At 41.6% G+C, this 25,401-nt stretch overlaps 1 long non-coding RNA gene across 1 annotated transcript; it reads right to left on the bottom strand.

The window, feature by feature from the left end:
• Nucleotides 1–556: 556 nt before the first annotated feature.
• On the bottom strand, nucleotides 557–24,421 carry LOC125359027. Its single transcript, XR_007212473.1, has 3 exons — nucleotides 24,410–24,421; nucleotides 7,749–7,757; nucleotides 557–629 (listed from the first exon to the last, which is right to left on the bottom strand). It is a non-coding gene; the product is annotated as an uncharacterized LOC125359027 (long non-coding RNA).
• Nucleotides 24,422–25,401: the final 980 nt, after the last annotated feature.

Here is a 25,401-nt window from a genome sequence, read left to right as displayed (position 1 = left end):
CAGCAGTTGCACCTCCATATTGTAGCTTGGGCCTGACTGGGCCCTGAAGCTTCCTGGAATAACTGCAGAACATGTCAATGTGAAGAGCCTGAACAAATGCTGTCTAAAATAATGAAGGTAGCCAGAGAGACTTCATTTGACCAGAGGTCAGTTAAAGTTAGAATGCTTTAGCCATTGTGACACAAGGGAAATGAATTGAAGTATAGCCAGTGTGTTTTGTGTTTTTGAAACATGATTAATGTGTTGTGTCCCTCACAAATGAGAGTAGCCACTTCTGAGAAATAAGGCCCACTCCCAGCAGGTGTGTGCTTAAGACCATAAACCTGCCCTTGTCACAAAATACAGAAGTGCAAAGATTCCAGGAGAAGTGTCAAGAACTCCTTTGGGCAGTGAAACTCTCATAATAACCAGTAATCAAGAAATAACAGGAAATACCTGAAGTTCCAGATTTCCCCCCAAGTTAAGGATGACTCGGGCGACACCCTTGTGACCCAGATCATTTGTCTAAACCAATCATTTTGAACCCCATAAGCTAGCCAATCACCTTCACCAGGCCTGTTCCCGACATTGATTATGCCAATCATTCTTAAGAATTATTTTATAACTTTCCCATGATATGAAATGATTTGCTGCAAGTTGCTATGCTGTTTCATGATTTTCCCGCAGTGTGACATGATTTGATATGTGATGATGTGATGCATGGAATGTTCCCCAAAACCCTATTTAAAAAAACCCTGTTAGCTGAAGGGTCAGGGCTTTCAACTCCGACCTGCTGCATCGGTGATGATCGTGAGCCCAGGCTAGAGCTTGCAATAAAGACTCATGTGATTACAAAATAAATAAATAACTAAAATCCTGATTTCAGTTCTTCTAAGTAAATATCTAGGATTGCTTGATGATATGGTATGTCTGCTTTTCTTTCTTGTCTTGTTTTCCCCATGATGGCTCCTCTACTTTCTATTCTCACCAAACAATACAGGAATTCCAATTTTCTCCTTCCTTACCACCACTGTTTTCTGTGGCATTAGGATCTGGTATTGATGAACTTGGTCTCATATGCCAGCATGGAAGATTCTGAAAGCCTTTATTCTTCCTCTCAATGAAATCTTTTTGGAGTGTTTATAAATCACCGACTCCTGCTTTACAGTGGCTAGGACTAATATGGCAGACATATCTTCCTTGCTCCCCCTCTTTGGAAGTACTGTGGTTTGAGCCCAGGGGCTCACACCTGCTTAGCTGAGGTTCTACTGATTAACTTCTTTTTTTATGTCAAGAACTTATTTTTATTTATTTTAAAATAAACATTGACGAATCCCCCATTACCCACCATCCTACAAAACTTTTGAATGTGGAATGACCTGATAGTTTTGGCTCTCTAACCTTCTTCCCTAGGCATAGCCAGCAGTGGTTCCAGTTCCGACATCAGCAGCTCTGTGTTACTGGAGGGATTCTGGCAGCTCGGCTTTAAAACATCAGTAGTAATGTTGTAATTTCCATTTGAACTTCTCACTGTACGGCTCACTGTCACCTGTAGCACACGACACACTGTGGTGATCCATATGCTCTCTACATATGCAAACCCCGCACATGATACCTTTACATCTAGCAACATTCGGGTTGGTTGTGGCTCACACTCAACATAAAGGTCTGATAGAATTAAATATTTTAGAAAACCCTATACAATGTTTCCCTGCCTATATCTGCATCAGCCTATAGATTTTAATATCCTTAAAAGTTGTAAATTTGGACTATCTTAGATCCTGGTAATATTTATGTTGAGAGTCACCTCATCCTGACACCATAAGGTGTATATTTATGACTTCCAGAAGGAGATAAAGAGGCTCTTTTTTGTGTGATGGGGGGTGGGGTGGGGCACAGACCTCATTGGCAATCTGATAGTGAATTTGAATAATGCTCTTAAGCATATGCTGCACAAGATTACACTGAATATTTTGTTGAAACACAGTTCTACCCAAGAACCCTTAGGCACCAGCCCTGTAATCCAATTCTGGGGCTTAAACTAGGGCCTGGGTTCCCTGAGCCGCTTTGTGCTCAAAGCTGTCGCTCTACCACTTGAACCACAGTGCCTCTTCTGGATTTTTCTGAGTAGTTTATTGCAGATAAGAGTCTCAAGGACTTTTCTGCATGAGCTGGTTTTGAACCATCATCCTCAGAGCTCAGCCTTCTGAGTAGCTAGGATTACAGGCATGAGTCATCTGCACCCACCCCTGTAATATTTTATAGGTTCTTGACAAGTCCATTCAGGTTTCTAAAACAAACCACCACAAATTTATTATCTCCTAACTTGGGCAGCTAGAACTTTATGATCAAATTTGGTCTCCAGGGAGGACTTTCCCCACGATGTCCTGATGTGGCCCATTCTCGGTGACTGCTACAGGAAGGAAAGGAAGAGAAGGCTTTCCAGGGACTCTTCACCCTAGCCAATAAGGGCCCCACTTAGTGATGTAATTTAGCCTTAGACACCTTCTCAGAAACCCCTATCTCCGGGCTGGGAACATGGCCTGGTGGCATGAGTGCTTGCCTCCTACACATGAAGCTCTGGGTTCGATTCCCCAGCACCACATATATGGAAAACGGCGAGAAGGGGCGCTGTGGCTCAGGTGGCAGAGTGCTAGCCTTGAGCGGGAAGAAGCCAGGGACAGTGCTCAGGCCCTGAGTCCAAGGCCCAGGACTGACCAAAAAAAAAAAAACAAAGAAACCCCCATCTCCAAAGCCAGCCACAATGAGTTGGAGCTTCAGCAGAAAAACTTGAAGGACACAAACACTCAACCACGACAACACTCCACAGAGCTAACTGCAGTTGCTGTTGCCCTTTCTCAGAGGTTCGTGGTGACTGAAATGCTAAGACCCTGAGAAATGGAAGGAATCTGGAAAGTCTAGCAGAGGAAAGTCATCCATACAACCCTCAAATGCTGAAAAGTCAGCACTACCTCTCCAATGTGTCTTGATACTATTGTGGTTGTAATTATGTGATCAGAGCATCTTTTGTAAAGTTAGTAAATCTTGGAGGAACAAAAATTTAAGGGATAAAAAGCAGAGGCACAGAGACAGAGAAAATCATCAACTGTATTGCCGGGCTAGATTTATCTCCCCTGGAGCGGGGATGCTAAGCTTACTCTCTTCTCTGTGCTCCCTTTCTCACTCTCTCCCCTGGCTGCCCGACCTGCAGGCAAGCCAAGGTGGAGTGGGGGAGCTAGGGTAGGCCTCAGGTGCACGTGGCCGAACTGAGATCCCCTTTCCTCCCTCCTTACCCACCAAGGAAGCCAGGTGCACCCGGAGTCTCAGAGACAGCTTCAAGAGCAATCTGGTTTAATAAAGGGAGAGGCTAACAACTTATACCAGGAGAGATTACCAGGAAAGGAAAGGGGTGATAGACCAGGAGCTGGCGATAGGCCGGCGAGCTTGTCCGTCCAAGGGCAGCTCCCCAGGAACCCCCCATGGGCTCCCATAGTACCACCCCCTGGGCAAAGCCCGCAAAAGGGGAGCACACGTGCTCGCTGGCGAGAAGTTGAGGGGCTGGTCACAAAGCTACCCTTTCTGGTTCCGGACCCAGATAGGTGTGACTTGCTTCCACACTGCCCCAGGGCTGGGGGAAGGGCAGCGTCTCGGGATGCTCTTCTCGCCCTTTCCCCCTCAAGGCCAAAGCTGAATCCCCAACACTGTATGATCCTCATACATTTTTTAATGTAAAAAAATTATTCTATAGAAGAGTTTCCTTCCCCAGCTAGAGCAGTACCAAGTGATAAGTACTGTGATGCTGAAAGACTAAGACAGGACAATCAGCTAGGTGTAGAAGTGCAGTACAGTTTCAATTCAGTGAAGGGCAGATCTGGATCACTAATTAGCTTCTGGTGACACAAAGTAGCCATCTGCTATAGTTTGGGGTAAGTGCCCCCCAATGGCTGATGTGAAGTAGATCATCAGTGCAGTCCTCTCAGAAGGTTGTAGATGGTCTCGGAGGTGAGGCCTTGTGGGAAGCACTTAGCCATAGGAGGTGTCCTTGTAGGGAATATTGGGGCACCATCCCTGTCTCTTCCTCTCTTTTTCTCACCCCAACCAGGAGGCAAACGGCTTTGTGCCACGGTGCACTCCCTACCATAATGCCAAGGCCTCCCTACAGACCCCAAAAACGGTGGGCACATTGATGCAACCTCCAAAAACTGTGAGCTACAATAAACTCTTCCTCATTTTTAAGTTACTTTACCTCAAGTATTTGTTACAGTACCTGAAAGCTGACTCACACACAAACCATGGGCACCTAAGACCTAAGGAGTTTGGTCTTCCCGGAATGTTTCTATCCCCTGAAGGGAATCTTTCTGTTCCTCTTCTCGCTCTAGGATCCTGACAACCAGCATCCCACATATTTTATTCTGCAATGGATCTAAGCAAATGGCTTAAAAATCTCCTGTTAAAGGCAAAAGTGGCCCTGGACATGACAGATTTGTGAGATCTAAATGAATAATATCTTTCCAAATGTGAGTTATTAAACTGCACACATTAGAAAAGAATGTCCTGCTGGCTGCTGCTCAGTATATGAAGGACAGCTTCTCCAAGGCATTGAAAACACTTTCTGTATGGTTGTCATCCAGGACTGGAGATGCTTGGGAAGGTCCCACACTGAGCCACTGTCACCAGAGCTGCTACTGATGTAGGGAGATGATGCTGGAGGCAGATGGAGCTGCTGGCATCGCCTTCTGGTAGGTGAGAAAACCCACAAGTGTTGGCCCAGAAAGATGAACGGTTGTTTTGAAAAATGTGTCTCCAGGGGTGGAAGTTTGTGAGGGAATTGTGGACCAAACAGCACACCATGTTGCCACCCACCTGCTAGTGTCCTGAGACTTCTCTATTCTTGGGAACTAGGACTTGTCCAAAATAAGAAGGCCAGGCTAGCATCTTTGCTTAGCTTTATCCCCACTTTCTTTTGGCACTTGGCATTTTCCCTATAAAGACATCTTTTTGTTGCTGTTGTTACTTTTCCTCTGTTGTGGCAACAATTTTGTTTCCTTGGTGCTTTCCCTACAGTGGAATCAGAGCCTGGTGTGCAAGCACAAGCTCCATTCTGCCTGAGGTTTCATTTCCTATTTTAATTGTGTGACTCTGGGAAAGTTATTCATTTGATCTCCATTTCCACATCTGCAAAGTGGGAGTAGTAATACTACTCACTTGAGGGCTGTTGTAAGAGTTAAATTATTACAAATAAGAGTGCATGAAAGAAAGTCTTTGGCCAAACGTGATCTAACAGTCATCATGTACTGAGCACCAAGGGACACTCCTGTAATCCAACCAACTCAGAAGGCTGCAACCCAAGGATCTAGGTTCAAAGGCAGTGGACAACAGGCACTTACTGTATTTTCCTAATAAAACAAAAGAACCTCTCCCTTCCCAACCCTAATTTGCTGCAACTTTTCCCCCAAGAAAAACTTGGGAAATTATATAGTTAAGAGAAGGCAAGATCATGGGTTTTCTAGTTATGAGTCTTCATTTTTATACTTTACTTATGATGACTGTGTGTGTGCATGCATATGTGTATGTGTGCATGTATTTTAAAGAAAGAATTTCAATTCTTGTGTTTGTACCGTTAACCTGGTTCAAGAGCCTAGTCTCCTTCAGACAACGTGAGCAATCACTGCTGTCTTGAGTCACACCAAACTCACCTAAGAGAGTTCTGTCCTGGTCCCAGGACCCAGACACCTGCCTGTATGCGTCCTGGGCTCAGAGTGGAAGAACTCACCCACTTAAATGGCGCAGGAATGGTTCCTTGTCCCACTGGAAGGACTTTGGGTTTGCCTTCCTCCATTAGGTAGAGAGGTCAGGCCCCACAACTGTGGAAGGGGGCATACTTGGGTTTGGGTAGAAGAATCTTTCCCTCGCTCAGACTATTGCTGCGCCCAGCAGCAAAGAGGCTACTTTCTGAGATCCAAGACGAAGATTCAGAACGGATCACAGCCCAGAAGGAAATGTCTGCGCAATCCTCCTTTCCTACACAAGCCACCCACAACCTTCCCTAGAAGTTACATCAGTCCTGGATACACCTTTGCGAGCTGCTGTCGGTCCTGAGGCCACCAGGGGGCGATGCGCTCTTACCTTTTCTGCAGGGTGCTGGGAATCCCAGCCACATATGTAGAACCTTTGATAGAATAAGGGAGGTCCTGGCTTTTGTACTCACACACCTCTCCCTCCAAAGGTGGGTGTTCTCCTCAGCTGCAAACCCCACAATAAGTATAGTATTGCTGACATGTTTTTATAAAACGTCAGTAACAGGAGACTTGAGCTTTGGAGAGAACGTGCTGCATATGTGTTCAGTGCCCAGCAGAGCCACCTTCTGATCAGATAACCACAAGTCAAATACTTAATATTGTCACCACGAATTCCTCTGATATCTAGTCTATTCCAGCTTCCGTATTGTCTCCTGGATGCCTAGGAGTCAGGCAGGCTATGACAAGGGAATCAACTCCATCTCATTGCTCTAGAGAATCAGAGGGACTCTATAGAAGACCTGAAGGTATGCAGCCCCCAGTTTTGGAACCTCCCAAAGGGGACCACTGGAGTTTTCTTGCTCTAACAGAATTATTTCTATTTACTTTTCCTACTTGGAGAAGAGCAGTGGTTCTCAATTAACTGTAGTGTTGGAATTACTTGGGATTAAAAAAAAAAAACTTTTCAGAAGGTCATACCACAGGCTGATAAAACCAGAATATCTGGGGGAGGGGAAGGGGATGGAACCCAAGTATCAATACTTCCAAAGCTTCTACATATTCCAATAAGCAACTATTTTTCATAGCACCCCCCCCCCAGCATTAATAAATGACTCTCTCTCTGCAGAGCACAGAGAATCCCTATGAACCAGAAACCCCAAACATTCCTGGAGATATTGAATAAATCTAACCCAAAGAGATAAGTTAAAAGATATCTGCAATATCTGAAAGCAGACATCAATTTATAGGATCATTGTGTAAAAAGAAATCCAGCCTTGTGAAGGCATTCCAGATGGAGGAAAGCTGGCCTCTGTCATGTGGAAGATGGTCCTAGGTTTCCCTTTGGTTATTCCTTAGCTCTAAGAACAAACACACCCCAAAGCACAGCCTGGTCTGAGATACGCTGTGTCAGGGCAGAACCTCAGGGTGGAGTGAGGGCAGCAGTAGCTGCCCTCCAGGTACAGCGTCCAGCCACCAGCAGCCTAAACAAGGATAGTACTCCTTGTTAGCAGTCTACCACATGAGGCAGAAGTATAGTACTATTCCAGACTGGCTTAGAGCCTGTGTGAACCTCTTCTGCCTTAGAACTGCCCAAGACCCCAAAGCTCCTGAGAGTAAGCCTGGAAGTTCTGAATGAAAGAAGAAAAGTCAGAGGGGTAAATGGGTAATATTGGACATACTGATAAATGTGACCTCACTTGTACTCATGAGCAAGTGAAATCTGCCACCCAATGAAATAACCAAGTAGCTCAAATAACCACATTGCTCAATCCTGACTAAATTTCCCATTGACACCAAGGCCCATAGCCAAACATACTAAGTTTCTCTGTGGCTTTAAATGTCAGACAGAAATCTGCAAGGAGAAATCCTCTCCAACAACCAAGCAACATAGATCTATGTTTTAGAACATAAGACACTATTTATGGGGCATGTGTTACATTGGATAGTAACTTCTTTGAGTAGAAGCTTTTCCCTGGCTAGTGCAATCTTGAGTAGCAAGGAGCATGTAAAGCTTATTCATGTGTTGTTAACCTGTGTTTTCTTGAATTATATCTCTAATCTCCCTCAAGAGAACACTGTGGATAATGAAGGCAATAACTTCAGTTTGGCAAGCAAAAGTGTAATTTTGAAACATCCATAACATACCTGTTCACCTGTTCAAATTCCTCACCAACACTCTCACACTACCCCTCTAATCATAATTTCAGACACTGCGTCTCCATAGTGATGATTCAGGCTCCTGTTGCCATGGTGATTGCTCTCTGGGCTAAAACATTTCCATCCATTCTTCTCCTTCCTATCACTATTGTCAGTTCTCCAAGCTAGGCTTTTATGATGTCCCAGAATCTAGCATGGAGGCTGACACATAATAAGTGGCCCATGTACCGGATGGTCATGTGTGATCATTATAATAGCTCTATCAGTCATTTCTGTCTCTGAGATTTGTCCTCAGGATTATTATGCTTTATCATTTTCTACATTTACCCGTGTTGAAACTACAGAAGTCAACCCATGCTAATTTTAGAGAACTCAATGAAAAACACCTACAAAATTAAAAGTAAACATTCCTCTCCCCACAAAACCCATTGCTGGCTGGATCAATAACAAAATCATAAAATTCTCTAGAAGAATTTATCATCTATGCTGAGAAAAGCTAGTTTGAGTAAGAAGAAAATCCAGACCCCACAGAAACAAATTTACATGCACATTTTAAAAAGCTGCGTAAAGAAGATCAAATAAGACTAGTAACAAAACAGAAAAGTATATGTGCAAAACAGATGCTAAAATGTTAAACTTCTTTCATTATCAAAGTTTTTTTTACAATTCATTATAAAAAAAATGACCAACCCAGGGAGGAAATGGTCAGCAGAACAACACTCAATCAGAAATGACAAGCTGCACAACCTCACTTCTAATTAAATAAATACAAATAATCAAGATAGCAATGAATAAAAATGTAAGTTTCTTCTCGTCTCTCTGATTGGCAAATACAGATGCATGATGACACTTAGTGCTACAAGCCTGAGGGGAAAATGTTGTAGATGGAAATGTGTGTTAGGCGCATTCTTTCTAGAGAGTTTGACAATAACTGTCAGGATTGAAAATCACTTCTTTTCTGGTGATAACTCTGCCAGAAATTTCCTCAGTTGATGAAGTTGTTTATGCTTAGTAAAATGTATATATATGCATGTTTTTTTGCTACACTGTTTTGTAAGAGCAATACTCTGGGAATATGCAAGATTCATTAGTACGGTACAGGTTTAGAAAATAAGATAAATTCATATAATGGGCTAAGAATGCCTCTGCAGGAATAAAAAAAAAAAGTAACTATTCTTTGGGGCACTGGTGACTCATGCCTGTAATTCTAGCTACTCAGGAATCTGAGATCTGAGGGTTTTCATTCAAAGCCAGCCCAGGCAGAAAATTCTGTGAGATTCTTATCTCCAAATAACCACAAAAAGGCAGAAGTGGAGCTGTGGCTCAAGTGGTAAAATACCAACCTTAAGCACAAGAGCTCAGGGACAGTGCCCAGACCGAGTTCCAGCCCCAATCCCAGTAAGAAAAAAAAGTAACTCTATATTTAAGGGTTACAATAACAAGTTGCAATATAATCTCTAATGCATATATAACTTGAATGTATGCATTAACAGAACTTTGGTAATACAGACACAGTTATCAGTGGGATAGGAACTGGTATAAAGAGACAAGTTTTATTTTCTCTTTGTACCACTAAATGTTTCAATTTATGCATGTTTGTATGTACAGTATGATATTTAAAACTGCAATAAGATGTTTTATTTCTCTAATTTCTCAACTATGATGGCCAGAGATATATGTTTCCATTCTTTCATAAAAAATATTTTTAAATTGGTATCGGGGCTTTAACTCAAGCCCTGGGCACTGACCCTGCACTTTTCTGCTCAAGGCTAGCACTCTACCACTTTGAGCCACAGCTCCACTTCTGGTTTTCTGGTGGTTAATTAGAGATAAGAGTCTCATGGACTTTCTTGCCTGGGCTGGTTTTGAAGAGCAATCCTCAGATCTCAGCCTCCTGAGTAGCTAAGATTACAGGCATGAGCCACTAGCACCTGGACATTTTATCAAAAGTTTTGCCATTAGGGGCTGGGGATATAGCCTAGTGGCAAGAGTGCCTGCCTTGGATACCCGAGGCCCTAGGTTCGATTCCCCAGCACCACATATACAGAAAACGGCCAGAAGCGGTGCTGTGGCTCAAGTGGCAGAGTGCTAGCCTTGAGCGGGAAGAAGCCAGGGACAGTGCTTAGGCCCTGAGTCCAAGGCCCAGGACTGGCCAAAAAAAAAAAAAAAAAAAAAAAAAAAAAAAAAAAAAAAAAAAAAAAAGTTTTGCCATTACAAAAATAAGGCTATATAGAGTTCTGCAAATTGCATTTGCTAGCTTACATGCCATTCACATTCACATAGACATGCTATAGAAAATTGCACTGGAGGAATATACTATAATTTGCCTATCCTTCCATTATGTTCTTTCCAAATTTTTGCCTGTATCTTCAAGCCTGCACTGACTATATTTTGCATAATTTATATGTATATCTGTGTCTTTTTATGAGCTTCAAACTCTTTTTTTTTTTTTGCCAGTCCTGTGCCTTGAACTCAGGGCTTGAGCACTGTCCCTGGCTTCTTTTTGCTCAAGGCTAGCACTCTGCCACTTGAGCCACAGCACCACCTCTGGCCATTTTCTATATATGTGGTGCTGGGGAATCGAACCCAGGGCTTCATGTATATGAGTCAAGCACTCTTGCCACTAGGCCATATTCCCAGCCCCGAGCTTCAAACTCAATATGGAACTCTAGTTAAAATCACAGATCATGCGAAGCATAGAGAGTCAAGCCAAACTATGCAAGTTGCTGACAACTTCTGCTAGGATGTCCTTTAACCTTCTCTCAGACAACACAAGTCATATGTGGAGCCCAAAGCCAATCAGGATGGGAATTACACTATGGCCACTCTTTAGCCCTGGTAAGAATGGAATGGGAGGAAGGGAGACTTTGGGATTTATAACACAACTTTGCATTATCTGCTCTTATCTGCTGTGTTTTTGGTATGTATGTATTGTCTTGTCTTACCTTTTGCTTTAATGGCATTCAGTTATTCAGTAGATCCTATCTCTGTCTTATCTATACCTCCTTTAACCTTTACCTGTCCAAGCCAGTGCTTTCACTGTGAAAATCCACAGCTCCTTGCCTGAGGACTTCTTAAGCCCATCACTGAGGACAAGCAGGAAATTCTGCGGAGCTTATGCTTTTAGGAGCAGCCCCATCAACCACAGGTGGGTGAGAAATACTGCAGATTCCTTGCTGTAAGGTCAGAATGAAGGAGGCATCCTTACACTATTTCCCAGAACTAGCATCAGGATTTATGTTCACTTTCAGGAAATGATAACAACCTTGACCATGAAATCTCTATCAATTTCTTTTCTTTCTCTGTCTCACTTTCCCTAGGATCACTTCTCTCCAAAAACCTACTTGTCTTCAAATTCCTATTTCCGGATATGCTTTGGTGGGAAGCCCAAATTGAAACAATTCTATTCAAATGTTCTCTCTCCCTGTGTTTTGAGAGTTGAATGAAAAAATACCTAGAAGATAACACTGGTGATTCTAACCTAATAGATCAGGAGTAAGACACAAAATCAATAGCTCTATTTAAAAAAAATCCCAGATGATTCTGAAATCCTTTTAGAGATGACATTAAATCTAGAAACATCCTTAACTTAAACTGATGGTTACTTTTCATTTTTGCACTAAATATAACAAGTGAACTATGAGAAAAGACTTGGGAAAACGAACCAAATATAACATGACTCTTCTTTAGAAAAAATTATAAAGTTTACTCTTTGCCTTTACATCTGGATTGTATACTTCTGAACAGATCTAAGCTCGGTTTTACTTATTTTCCAAGAATGCAATTTTTATTCACATGCTGTATGTAGGGGGAAGGTATAATTAGAAAGACATTCATTGAACTATACAACTTGTGGAGGAGGAGGTTGGTAGGGAAAAACTGGGAGAAAATAAGGGAAGAGATGACACTGCTCAAAAAGAAATGTACTCATTATCTGACGTATATAACTGTAACCCCTCAATAACAATAATTCACAAATAAATAAGTCAATCCCTTATAATAGGGTCTCTGAGGCACTCAGAGTCCAACTACTAAAGAAGAGCCATTACTACTGGAAGGGGAAAAGGGACAACGAGAGGAAATAGTGTTACCAATAAGAATTGGGACTGTAGAGGAGATGCCTGTCTTCTACATGTCCTTCTTTTATCAGAGATACCAGTGCAACTGTAGTGGATTGAATTATGGTCTTTAAAGGTAAGTCCAAGACTTAACCTTTAGTAGACAGCTGTACATAAGCCCTTAATTTCCAAATATATTTAAGGATCTCATAATGAGATCATCTTGGATTTTAACTTAATGGATTTAGGGTAATCACTGGCTATTTTGTTTTTCATTTTTTGGTGGTGGTTTGGGTTTGTTTGCTTGTTTGTTTTTGAGACAGGGTTTTGCTATATTGCCCAGGTTGATCTTGAACTCTTAAGGTCAAATGATTCTCTCACCTTAGGCTCTCAAGTAGCTGAGACCATAGGCATATACCACTAGAGCCAGATATTACTGGTGTTCTTATAAGAGAAAAGAGAAGGAACATTTCCACATGGAAACACATGAAGGAAGAGCTGTCTGAAAATGAAGGCAGAGATTTAAGTGAGGTATATACAAGTCAAGGAACACCAAAGATCTCCAGAAGCCCTCAGAAGATAAGAGAGATGCGGGAAATGGGTTCTCTCTTAAAATCCTCCTAAAAGGGACAACTGTTGGGCACTTGGTCTTGAACTTCTGCTCTCTATGACAAAAAGTAAGAACTATGACAAAAAGTAAGCCTATGCTGGTTGAAATCTCCTGATTTATGATAATTGGTTATGATAGCCCTAGAGATCCAGGACAACAGGAAAAAGATGGAAAACACATCCTCTGTCTCCTCTGATCCTCCCACCATTTTTCACTGGCCAAATTCTAAGGAACAGGGGTGCAGGTGGGCACCCTGCAGAGAAGGGCATGCAGCGATCTGAACTGAGGTATGCTAAGAGCAGGAGCACCATAATGAAATATCAATGGCAGCTATTTCAAACAAGATAACACAGAGAAGCATAGCAGGGGTGGCTGATGATACCACATAGGAATAGTAAAATCAAATCCTTTGCTGTAAGTCTGGGAAGCATTGGTTGGAAGCTGCATTTTAAGACACCCAGAGCTTAGCATGCAGTCAAGCATGCTTCAAGGTAGTGGATCAGTTACAATAATCACATGCTTCAATTCACTGAGAACATGCGCATTAACACCATCAGATATCAGGCTTGTGACAGGAAGTATGGATGCATTACTGTATCAGAGGCAATGAGTAGCCACTGCAGTCAGCTTGGGATTCAGGAAACCTTGGCAATGGAGAGCTAGAAGGCTTCTTTGTCTCCAAGCACCACAGATACTCATGGACAGATACTTTTCCTATGGTATCCATTCGTGTAGCTTTTTAGATGGGCCTTATTCACTTATATGCATTTACATATCCTCTACATCTTTTCATGGCTTCACAACTCATTTGCTTTAGCACTAAATAATATTCCATTGTCTAAATGTAAAATGGTTTATTCACTTATCTACTGACAACATCTTGGCTGCTTCCAATTTTTTGGCAATTATGAATAGAGTTGCTATAAACATCCATGTGCAGATTTTTGTGTGGATATGTTTTCAGCTCATTTAGGTAAATACCAAGGAGCATGATTGCTTAGTCATATGGCAGAAGCATGTTTAGGCTTGTAAGAAACAATGAATTCTCTTCCAAAGTTGGCTGTACTGTCACAAGGCATTTTTGAAATAACTTAATCTTTACCAAGCAGTAGCTGCATGAGGTATGCTTTCAGTAACTCCAGAAAACATCTCTGCTCTTCTGAGCTCTTCCCTCTAATTGGAAGACACCTCTTCTTCTGCCCTTTAGATGTCATCTTTTTATGGTGAAAGCCGTGGAATTCTGTCAAAATGAAGGCCCTGTATGGCTAGTGGCAGCTTTTGTGAGCAGCAATTATATGTACTTCAGATAACAGTGTCTAGAAGCAAGATGGAATGGGAGTTAAGGGGAACAAGAATGGTGTCTATGTACTTCCTCTCCTGACGGTATTCAGGTATTCAGGGGAAAGGCATCCATCCACTTAATAAGTGAGGAAGGAGTTAATGGTTGCCAGGCATTGAGCCAGAACTAGGAATAGGAAGGTGATAAGGACACTCAGTGTCCTTGAGGAGCTCACTGCTCAGGCATGCACAAACATAATTTCAACATAACATGGTAAATACTATAATCACAAAATCTATTTTTTCCTTATTTCTCCAATGCCTGCCTAGTTGTCACTTGACGTGTCAAATCATATGTTGCAATCTTTGATGCAGAAAATACAGTTTGCTCTAATGTGTGATTAAAGCTCCATGGGAGCTTGGAGGTGAGTGTGAGGGACTCCGCCTGCAGGGCCTAAGATGCCTTCACAGAAGAGGAAATAATAATGCTAGGGTTTGCTGCTGTAGAAGATGATCTTTCATCTTTATATTTCAACTTAGGAACATGGCTGAGATTCCTGTAATGAAAGACAGATAGACTTGAGGATAGCATGCATTTAATGTATGTTTTGTATAGAGATGGTAAACTTCAGAATGAAGACCTAAGGAAATAACTAAATGTGCATATTTTCATGTGTAAGTTTGATGAAGAGTCAGCAGTTGTATTAAATCAGAGGAGACTTAGCAGATTTTTCTCTGTATCCCTGTGTGTGTTAGTCTGCTTTGCACCATTGTGATGAAACACCTGAGATGAACTTAAATGCAAGAAAGATTTCTTTTGGCTCATGGTCTATGGCTACTTGGTGTGTGTGTGTGTGTGTGTGTGTGTGTGTGTGTGTGTGTGTGTGTGTGTACATATATGTATATATGTGTGCATAAGACATATTGAAATGATTATTTTAGAGATATTGGGTTAAATTACATTGGTTTATGGTTTGAATGTGAACTGATCTCAGAAGGCTCATGTGTTAAAGGTTTGGTTGTCAGCTGATGTGTTTTGGGGAAGTGATTAGATCCTGAGAGTCAACCCCTTAGTGGATTCCTAGTATAATGTTATAACTGGAAGGTGGTATAAAACTACCCTGGGAAGACAGGCCTTGTCCCTGCCCACTTCCTAGATCTCTCTCTGCTCCTAGCTGCCATGAGGTGAAGAACTCTCCAGCATGCCCACTCCACCATGATGTGCTGCCTCACCACAGCCTGAAAGCAATGGTGCCTGCCAACCATGGGCTGTGACCTGTGAAACCATGAGCCAACACAAATCTTTCCTCCTTTTAAATTGTGTTTCAAGTATTTGCTTACACAATTAAAATTAGCTTTTGATTTTACTAGAATTCACTCATTTTCCCACTTTCAAACTTTGAAATTACATATGCAGCCCATGTGCATTATGCTGTTGCAATGGGGAGCCTTAAGAGTTTTTTTGTGCAGGGAAATAATGTGATTATAATAATTTAGGTTGAGGTTTTAGAATAATAACTATGTAGCAGTGTAAAGGATAGCTTAGTAGGAGAGTACACCTGGAAGAAAAGTGACTAGTTAAGAGTCTATTGTCATAGTTCACCTGAAAGCCAGTAAGAACCATCATGGTGGTGCTATTGATGGAATAGAGAACTTGAAGTTCAAAGAAAGTTAGGAGGGAACATTGGCCTAGTTTAGCAGTCTTAAATTTCAAGGATAGTTAGAAGGGGAAGTTGGCCTGGCTTAGCAATGAGTTGACTGTACAGGTATATTGTAGAATTTGCCTGACCTTTGTTCATGGCTCCTAGCAACTTTGGGAATTTCCTGAGTCATAGGAGGAACTTTATTATTAGAGATGGAACTCTTGGAAGATACTTGAATTTATGCTATTGAGGTAACTAACTCATGGAAGGCCTCTAGCATGGGGTCTAGAGGAAGACCAACTATGTGATTAGAGAGTGGAGGCTTTGAATCAAATAACCGTTGAACATTCTTGAACATCTCAATATTGAACATCTCATATGTAAAGAGATGAAAATAGGAGATTGAGTTCAAAGGAAAAATGTGATACACTGATGTGTCAAGAGGGTGATTTATACTTAGGACTCAAATTTCACCTTGGGGAACCTCTCATATCTGTCTTACAGATCTCTCTCTCTCTCTCTCTCTCTTTCCCTCTCTCTCTTTCTTCTTAGCTTCTCCTGGTTTGAATCTTTGTAATAAAATTATAATTGGAAATATTACATTTTACTGAGTTCTGTGAGTTGTCTTAGTGAATCATAGAATTTGAAAGTGTCACAGAAACTCTGTAATTTATAGCTAGTTCATCAGAAGACCAAATGGCCCCTGCTGCTGGCATCTGAAGTAAGGCTATTCTTGTGGGATACTGTACTGTTAGCGTATAAAATGGGACCTAACTCTGAGGCTTAGCTACAGCCATGGTTTCATTGCAGGGAAGAAGAAACTACTTCAATGATAACCTCATAATGTACAGATTAAACATTATAAAGAATCCATTAGGAGGTTACCTTAGGAAGCTTTCTGTTTCTGTTACAAAATACTTGAGGCAAACAACTTAAATGGAGGCAAGATCTAGTTGGATTCATAGCTTCAGAGGTCTCAGTCCCTGGTCACTTGGCCCCATCATTTTGGGCCAGACAGAACATTATGGAGAGAAGTCCATAGTAGAACAAGGCTGTTCCTTTATGGCAGCCAGGAAGCAAAGCAAGACAGGAAGAGTGACCCCAATGTCACTTTTAAAGCATATGCCCAGTGACCTACTCCTAAGGTTTCCTACCATCAACTGTTTCCACCATCTCCCACTAGCCCTCTAGCTGGAGACCAAACCTTCAATAAATGGACTTTCAGAGGAGGGTTAAGATTCAAACCATGAGAGAGATGCAAGACTATCCAGAGCATGAATTTGGGGTTGTGCCTGTCAGCTTTGAGGAGTCTCTCTTGTCTCCAGGATAAGATGTCAAGAAAGCAATGTAACCAGAGTAAAGGAGGAAGTCTGGGATGGAGACAAAGAGAATATCCATATATAGGATATTAAAACAGGGGTCTTTCTGCCTCAGAGTCACCCAAGGCCTTTTGTTTCTCCCATCTGCTTCCCTACTAAAATGTTTCTATTAAAACTTCATTTCAAAGCCATTCTTCCTTCCTTGTGGTCTTCCTGTTCTGGCCACAAGTGATCCCCAGAACCTACTGCCTGTCTGAGCATCAAGCAAAGATGCGGAGCGGCTAGATAACCAGATGACTTGAAACACATCTCCTCTACCTTGTGCATAGTTCATCTTCTGCTCTCACTAGTTTTCATCTGATAATCTTCCTACTTAACTTCTTGCCCTTCCTACCTCTTCTTCTGTGTAAGGAGGTATGGCTATGACCTTTTGCATGTTAAGTTTATCACTTGTACATAATACAGCACAAGATATAAGATAGTGATTTATTTTAATACCAAGGGGCTTTATTTTTTTTCCTAACCATTATTTGAGTCTCTAGTATGTACTTAGTATTAGGAAAATAAAGATGAAAAAGACATGGCTGCTAACCTTCACGGTACTTATAGTCTGAGGGATGTTTACCATGAATGTGCTAAGTAAATTATTTGAAACATATATAAACTAAAATTGAGATAATCTGAGTCCATTTTATCAGCTAACAAAAGTTAGTGCATTATAGATGAGCCTTTCTGCTGTTCATAGAAGAATTTGATTTCAGAAAATCAGGTGTTTCTTCATGTTTTATGGTTTCGCAGTTGACCGCAAGCATTCAAACATCTAGCAAGAAGAGAGTTTCTTGCTCTGAGGGCTATGAGAATGTGGACAGGAGATATAGCTGCGCAAAAGCAGAGCGGTCCTTAGGCATCTACCTAAGTAGGGTAGATGCAAGGATAGGCTCTGTCCTCTGCTGCTTTGGAACACTTAAGCCTGACAGAATCAGCACCACCTGGGAGGCTGCTAGAAGTGCAGGATCTTGGGCTCCATCCAGACCTACTGAGTCAGGATTTGCATTTTTGGCAAGAACCATGAATTATTCAAATATAGAGTACTCCCTCCCCATTTTTCTCTCTCCTCATTCTCCTGTTGCTCCTCCTGCTGCTCCTCCTGCTGCTGGTCCTTCTCCTTCTCCTTCTTCTCCTTCCCCTTCCCTCCCTTCCTCCCTTATTCCCTCCCTCCTTCCCTCTTTCTTTCTTTCTGGTGCTGTACTGGGGATTGAATCCATGGGAGGACGTGTGTGTGTGTGTGTGTGTGTGTGTGTGTGTGTGTGTGTGTGTGTGTGTATAAAATTTTCCCCCCAGTCATGGGGCTTAATTAAACTCAGGGCCTGAGCACTGTCCCTGGCTTCTTTTTGCTCAAGGCTAGCATTTGGCCACTTGAGCCACAGTGCCACTTCTGGCATTTTCTATATATGTAGTGCTAAGGAATCAAACCTAGGGCTTCATGTATACATGGCAAGCACTCTGTCCACTAGGCCATACTCCCAGCCCCAGGACAACTATTTATTTTTTTGAGATAGGATCTCACTATGTAAACCAGGCCGGCCACTATCATTCTGCCTCAGCCTTCTGAATACTGGGATTACAGACATGCACTTTCATACCTTGCTCTTTGTTTCTTTCTTTTGGTTTGAAAAACAGATATATGCACATCCCTGACAGACAGAGAAGAACCAGGATCTCATAGGAAAGCTACCATTAGATCCTCTAGCACCCTGGAAGAAGTCTGATCCTTGTATCGGGGCCACATATGGCAAGAATGCTGCATAGAGGAGGCAATGTGCTGTCAATGACTGTGTTTTAGAGACACAGGCCTGTTGTCTGTGACTAATATGTCCAAGCAGCCCTACAGCAAGCCAGAACAGAAGGTGGCTGGTCCTGGTTTCTGTGCTATAGATATCCAATCTTTTGGTCTACTCACCATGAACACAATGGATTCTAAAACTGTTTGCCTTTTATATGTCAGTTGTGTGATATTTTGAGAGATCAGGCCTTAGATAGGAACAACGAACTACGACAGTACCATTGAGGACAAAAGGAGCCTTGGTCAAGGATGAGGGAAGTTAAGAGGGGAGAAGCAGCCAGAACGTTGCATTAGCAAAAGCTTTACCTTTGTTTCCAGGGAGACAGATTCTCTGGGTGGGCAGCTTTCTTCTTTGTCATTCCAAGGTTGTTTACAAACCCAGTATCACAAAAACAGTTGACAGTTGGAGCCATGGAGGGTATCTCTGAGAAGTTTCTTAGTTGTCCTTTGTGATAAAATCAGAGCAGCCCAGTGATTCAAAAGTGGGTATGGGTTGAGACAGTCTGTTTTCCCAGAAGAGAAAGGAAGCAGATTATTCCAGACATAGGTGCCAGGAGCCTAAGAATTTCAGGGCACATGGAGGATTTGAATTAATTCACATCATATATAGAGTCCAGTCCTCACCCCATGCAATAGTCCCAAACTACACTTCAAGGCCATTCACTCCAATTGGTAAGATAGAAGGTGGCTAAAGAGACCAGGTAAAGCTCTGAAGTTATCCATGCTCTGTTCTGCTTCTGAATGCACTTTGGGTGTACTGCACCAACCATCTGTATTTCTCAGAAAGAGTTGAGTATTGAATTTTAAAAGTTCAATACTCTAGGGCTGGGGATATGGCCTAGTGGCAATAGTGCTTGCCTTGTATACATGAGGCCCTGGGTTCAATTCCTCAGCACCACATATACAGAAAATGGCCAGAAGTGGCGCTGTGGCTCAAGTGGCAGAGTGCTATCCTTGAGCAAAAAGAAGCCAGGAACAGTGCTCAGGCCCTGAGTCCAAGGCCCAGGACTGTCAAAAAAAAAAAAAAAAGTTCAATACTCTAGAGTTGAATATAGTCTCTCTTCCCTGTTGCATGATTCCATTGCAGTGGCCCTGTACTTTTCTCATGGCTCCCTTTGAATGAAGGCTAATATACTATTTAATTTTTTTAAGTAAGGAAATAATAATAAAAAGTTACAGTTGATAGATACACCAAATAAAAAAGGTAGGAAAATAGAAAGCAAGCAATATTTTACAAATATCCTTAGAAATAGACTGGGAGCTTTGACATAGGAGTAATAATAACTTTGAATCGTTTCTATCATCTCCCATAACAAAAGGTCTGCCAAGTTACCTGTTTCCTTCTCTCTCCAGGCGGCCTCACCAGGACGAGTTAGTTTAGTTAAGTCCTAGCAATCATCCTAGACTTCTCCTACCCTTTCATCCCACCCAAGGGTAAAATGTCTAGTTCTCAGAATCAGACTTCATATGTCCAAGTCCTGTCTTCACCACTTTATAGGCTCTGTGGATGTGGGCAAGTTATGGGTCCTCTCTAAGCATGTTACCCCATCAAAGGGTAGCAAAGACTTTCACTCATAGTAAGAATGCAATACATATTAGAGAACCTTATAAGCAAACAACCACTGAGTCCTATTCATTTTACTTTTATTAATATCTGTTTTATTTGTCCTCTATGGTCATCTTAAGCTATGTGCAATGAGATGAAAGTTGTTTTTTCTTTTTATTTTGGTTTTGTGATCTGTAGGATGGTTGTTGTGAAAGGAAAATCAGAACTAGGTCAAGTCCTGGTGAGGAACAAGGGAAAAAGAAATATGAACAGCCCAGGATCTTTTAAACTCAGGGCCTGAGTGCTATTCCTGAGGTTGTTGGGGGTGTTTTTGTTGTTTGTTTGCTGATTTGGGGTTATTTTGCTCAAGACTGGTGCTCTACCACTGGAGTCACAGCCCCACTTCCAGGTTTTGAAGGTTAATTGGAGTCTCACACCCTTGATTTCTCCAAGCCTGGCTTTGAACTGCAATCCTTAGATGTCAGTTTCCTCAGTAGCTAGGATTACAGGCATGAGATACTGTCATCTCAGGAGCACAAGCTTTTGGAAGGGATGATGAATGGGTCATATCTGGGGTGGAAGGTGTAAAAAGATAGATGGTCTCACAAAGATATGGTGAATGACAAACAATGATACCCTTTAAAATGAGTTGCATACTGAAATGAACTCCAATGATAAGGAAACAATTAATTAATAGAAAAATAGAAAAATAAAAGGAGTTGCATAAAAGGCTAGAATTTTTCTAATCAATTTATCTCCCATATTATTCTTGTATCTTGTATCTCCCACCTCATATCTTCCTGATAAAAATGTCAGCTCTTGGGCTGGGGATATAGCCTAGTGGCAAGAGCGCTTGCCTCATATACATGAAGCCCTGGGTTCGATTCCCCAGCACCACATATACAGAAAATGGCCAGAAGTGGCGCTGTGACTCAAGTGGCAGAGTGCTAGCCTTGAGCAAAAAGAAACCAGGGACAGTGCTCAGGCCCTGAGTCCAAGCCCCAGGACTGGCCAAAAAAAAAAAAAAAAAAAAAAAAAAAAGTCAGCTCTTGCATGGGTCCCTCCTGATATCATTTTGTTCGATTTGGACCATTGTCCCAATCCATAGATCTCTCTTGGGATTTGAATCTGGCCCTTTCCACTGACAGTGGACCTGCAGGTCCTTCCCCAACATCACAGTCTCCCTGGAAGTCAGCTTCATCCCATTGCAATGTGTCAACTAACATACAATTTCCCAAGCTTCTTTCATTTGTGCTTTCTATTTACTTCAATCCTGTTTCACATGGGCTTCTATGACCTCTACACTTATTTACAAAGCAAGCAGTATGTATCATGGGGGATAAGGATCAAGGGTTAGGGAATCTAGATGCTAGCTACTTCCAATCTCACTCTTGCCACCTTTTTGTTGTTGTTAGCTGTTTGTTTCAACTTAAGAACATCACCTCCCCCCCCCCCCTTTGTGGTTTCCATCTTCTCATCTTGCAGATAGAGAAAGTAACAAGCACCTAACATTCTGCTTTCCTTGCAGAGTACTCATGGGGATCAGACAACAATGCAGGTAAACAGGCTGTAGTACAATCTAAAAGTCTATTAAAACCCAAGGCAGAAGCCAGCATAGCCAGAAGAGAGAGGACAGGAGTCAAGGAGAATCCATGCACCATGAAGAGACTGTAGGGTGCCCAGAGGGCTTCTTCTTTCTCTGTACCCCATCTTTAAGCCATCAGTCCCCCTCCCACCACTACTTCACTGTGCACAACAGGGCACCAGCTTTTCCTTCCTTGGTTTTCATGCCAAGCAAGAGATACTTCCTTAAAGAAGCTGTGAGAAAAAAAAAAACTTTTATGTTAAATGAAAAGATAGAGGCCTTGCTATAAAAAGGGAGACTTTTAAAATGCAGTTACAACTATTTTTAACCCGTGGTCCCATCTTGGCACATACCAAAGTCTCTTAAAAATGCCAAACGGGATTATATTCACACAAAAAATGAAATACTTAAAAATCTTCATATAGCTCTCAGAAATGATATTTATTCCATGAGTCTACTGTTTGTCCTCTACAAACTCTCCTAGTGTGTTTGGTACCCTCCCCCTACCCCCCCATCTGCTCATTTAGTTTATTCAATAGAGTCAAGCCAGAGTCCTGAGTTTTTCCTTCACTCAATACTTCATTTGACACGATAAAATTTCAGAAGCTGAGCTGGCTTTTCAGAACTTGGTAAGCCCTGAAGGAGAAAGACTTTGAGGACTGCTTATTACATAGTATTTTCTACCTATCAGCCTGATTTGTTGTCTTTACACTAAAGGAAACCCAGGCTTGGAGACAGTAAATAACTATGGGGCAGACTCCAAGTCTACTAAAGATCTCTCTAGTGATTCAGTGCTTCCTATATCTCTCTACTTGAACAGTGTACTTTCCAGTCCCTCTCAAGATCTTTCTAGCCCTGATGTCTTTACATAAAACTCATAATTTATACACTTCCATGATTCTCTTGCACTTGGAAATTAGTAATTGCCATTTGAGGTGCTGATAAAAGAGCATGTGTGTGCACAATGCACACTCATGCATGCTCATTCATGCACACTTGTAATCCTAGCTACTCAGGAGGCTGAGATTTGAGGATCATAGTTCTAAGCCAGCCTGTGCAGAAAAGTCCATGAAACTACTCAGAAACTACTCAGGAACTATTCAGAAAAAGCTGGGAGTGGTGCTATGACTCAAGTGGTAGATCACTAGCCTTGAGCACAACAAAGTTCAGGGACAGCTCCCAGGCCCCAAGTTCAAGCCCCAGGACTGGTAAAATAATAATAATTCTCAAGTAGAGTGAACAGCCAAGGTCAACAGGTAATATACAGTCTTAAATGTTTCTACCTTCAAAATTGATGGCTATACTGTCTTAAAAGTTCTTCCCCACAAGTGAAAATAATCCCCTTTCCCTGCTCTCCAAACCTCTCTAGGCTTGAAAGAAAGAGACCCGTTTTTTGGGAAGTTCCTTTGAAAAGATTTCCCAAACTCTGCTCTAGTCTACAAGGCTGAATTCCTTAAAGAGTCTGAGGTCATTTGTAGTGTCTAAGACAGGACCTGGCTGTCAAGGTGTTGGGTTGTGTGTATAGTTGACCTCCTCAACAGTGACCATCCTCTAGCCCTGCTGACATCAGAGTTCTCAGGATACCAAACATGACTTTCAGTATAACTAAATTACCATGTGGTAATCTACTATGATGTATCACACATCATAGCTCCATAGAGACACAAAGGATATGTATTTTAAGAATACTTACAGAGAAGTTGTATTCTAGTGGGTAGATGAACACACAAACAGGGAAGCTTGAAGTTGTGTGTTGAAGGCAGTGACTGAACAAACACTGCTGTGGAAACATAGACGTGGGCTCTCCGCTTAACCTGGTGAGCCTGGGCTTCCCAAAGGATGTGACAGCCAAACTGAATCTTAAAATGTATACAAGGAAGTACCCGAGGAAGGTGAGGAAGGCATTCTGGCATAAGAGGACAACACTGCAAACTAGAAGAGAAAGAGAAACCAACACTAGAGCTGCAATGGCACGAAGAGTCAGATCACAGAAAGCCTCGGGTTCATTGTAAAGAATGCATCGTGGAACAGCACGTTCATTAGCACTCTTTGAGCAAATTTATTTCCAAATCTTTTCAAAGTTGTAGGTAACTAATATGTGGATTCTGTCTTGCTTCATAGAGATTTAGGTGACTTTTTTCTCTCCTGGAAAAGTACTTTTTGCCCTCCATTTGCAATTCATCCCCATGTTCCTTTACACTATGTAAAATTTGCTTTTTCCTTGGATCTGATTGTGACATCTGTGCAGTTCTTTCCTCTCATATGAATAAAACAAAACCTTTAATATGTGTTCGCCCACCTATATGAGAGTGATGATTTTACTTTTGTTTTCTAAAATCAATTTTTGAACAGTTTTAGAGTCCCCACAAAGATGGTCAATGAATTTCCCTGACAGAGAGCCAGGTAAAGCTTTGTTAAATTTGTGGGCAACTTCAACCTGGGTACGTATTTTCTTGGTCTCCCAGAGATGATACCACTGAAGTGACAGAAGTATGATGACTCTGTGTTTTTCCAAATGTATGTATTGTTGCTTTGGGGTTTTCAAAAGATATTTTTTACTGGCATTGAACAAAGGGGAGGTGTCTTTATTGTGACCTTTCCATACCATATACTTCATCGAACTCACCTGCCCCATCACTCTTCTCATTGTCACTTATAATAATTTCTCTTTTTTTGTTTTATTTTTATACATACTTATAAAGTATTTCTACATTGGCTCTCTCCTCTCCTGCATGTACCTGCCTCCCAACATAGCCTGTTACACTTCCATGTCATACAATTTTATTAGTGTATATGAATTGTACCCTAGGGCTTCATCATGGTATTTCTTATAAGTAATATGAGGCACTCCTACCTCTGTCCAGCACATCCAGTGCTGGAATATTAGCAACCATGGCCTTCCTTTGAATGTCCACCACTAGATGGCACATCAGGCTAAGGCACTCTTATTCTGCTAGCTTAGGGGGCCTTCCTCTACACATTATGCCATATTTGGTGAGTCATCTCAGCCACCTGATAAGCATTCAGGAAATGCTTGCAACCTATTCAGCAAAATTCAGAAAATATAACTTTCACTCAAATGGTATGATGCGTATTATTAAAGTGTCTCCACCAAGGTTTTCCAGGAGAATCTTGAAACCAGCCTACTCCTTAGTTCTATTGAAAATACATACAATCTTGGACTTGAATTAGTCACAGTGTGTGTAGAAGACATTTTATTTTGCCTAATTTGATTCCACTTATAGGTCTTGCATTTCTTTGCTTATGAATTAAGTACAGATGCATAATTTCTTTGGTCACCCTTAGTAATTGATGGTTTTACCCCCTAAGGTGGTTTTAAGTCTGTAATTAAAATGATAATTCTCTTATAAATATTGAATAGTTTGTAAAAGTTCCTTGGCATTCTCTGTCTTGAATCTAGAAGCCTGTATCAGTGTATTCCTGATTCTTTCCATTTAGCACTTCTTTCTTTTCTTCACTCACTCAGTCCTCCTGGGTTGCTATGTATTGATGGAGTTGTTTCAAACAAGAGGGCAAATAAAAACCAGTGAAAAGCCAGGCACAGATGCCTCACACTTGTAATCCTAGCTACTCAGGTGACTGAGATCTAAGGATCATAGTCTGAAGCCAACCTGGGCAGGAAAG

The sequence above is a fragment of the Perognathus longimembris genome, chromosome 11 (assembly GCF_023159225.1).
Source record: "Perognathus longimembris pacificus isolate PPM17 chromosome 11, ASM2315922v1, whole genome shotgun sequence".
NCBI classification, from domain to species: domain Eukaryota; kingdom Metazoa; phylum Chordata; class Mammalia; order Rodentia; family Heteromyidae; genus Perognathus; species Perognathus longimembris.
This window is presented reverse-complemented; position numbering and strand designations above follow the sequence as displayed.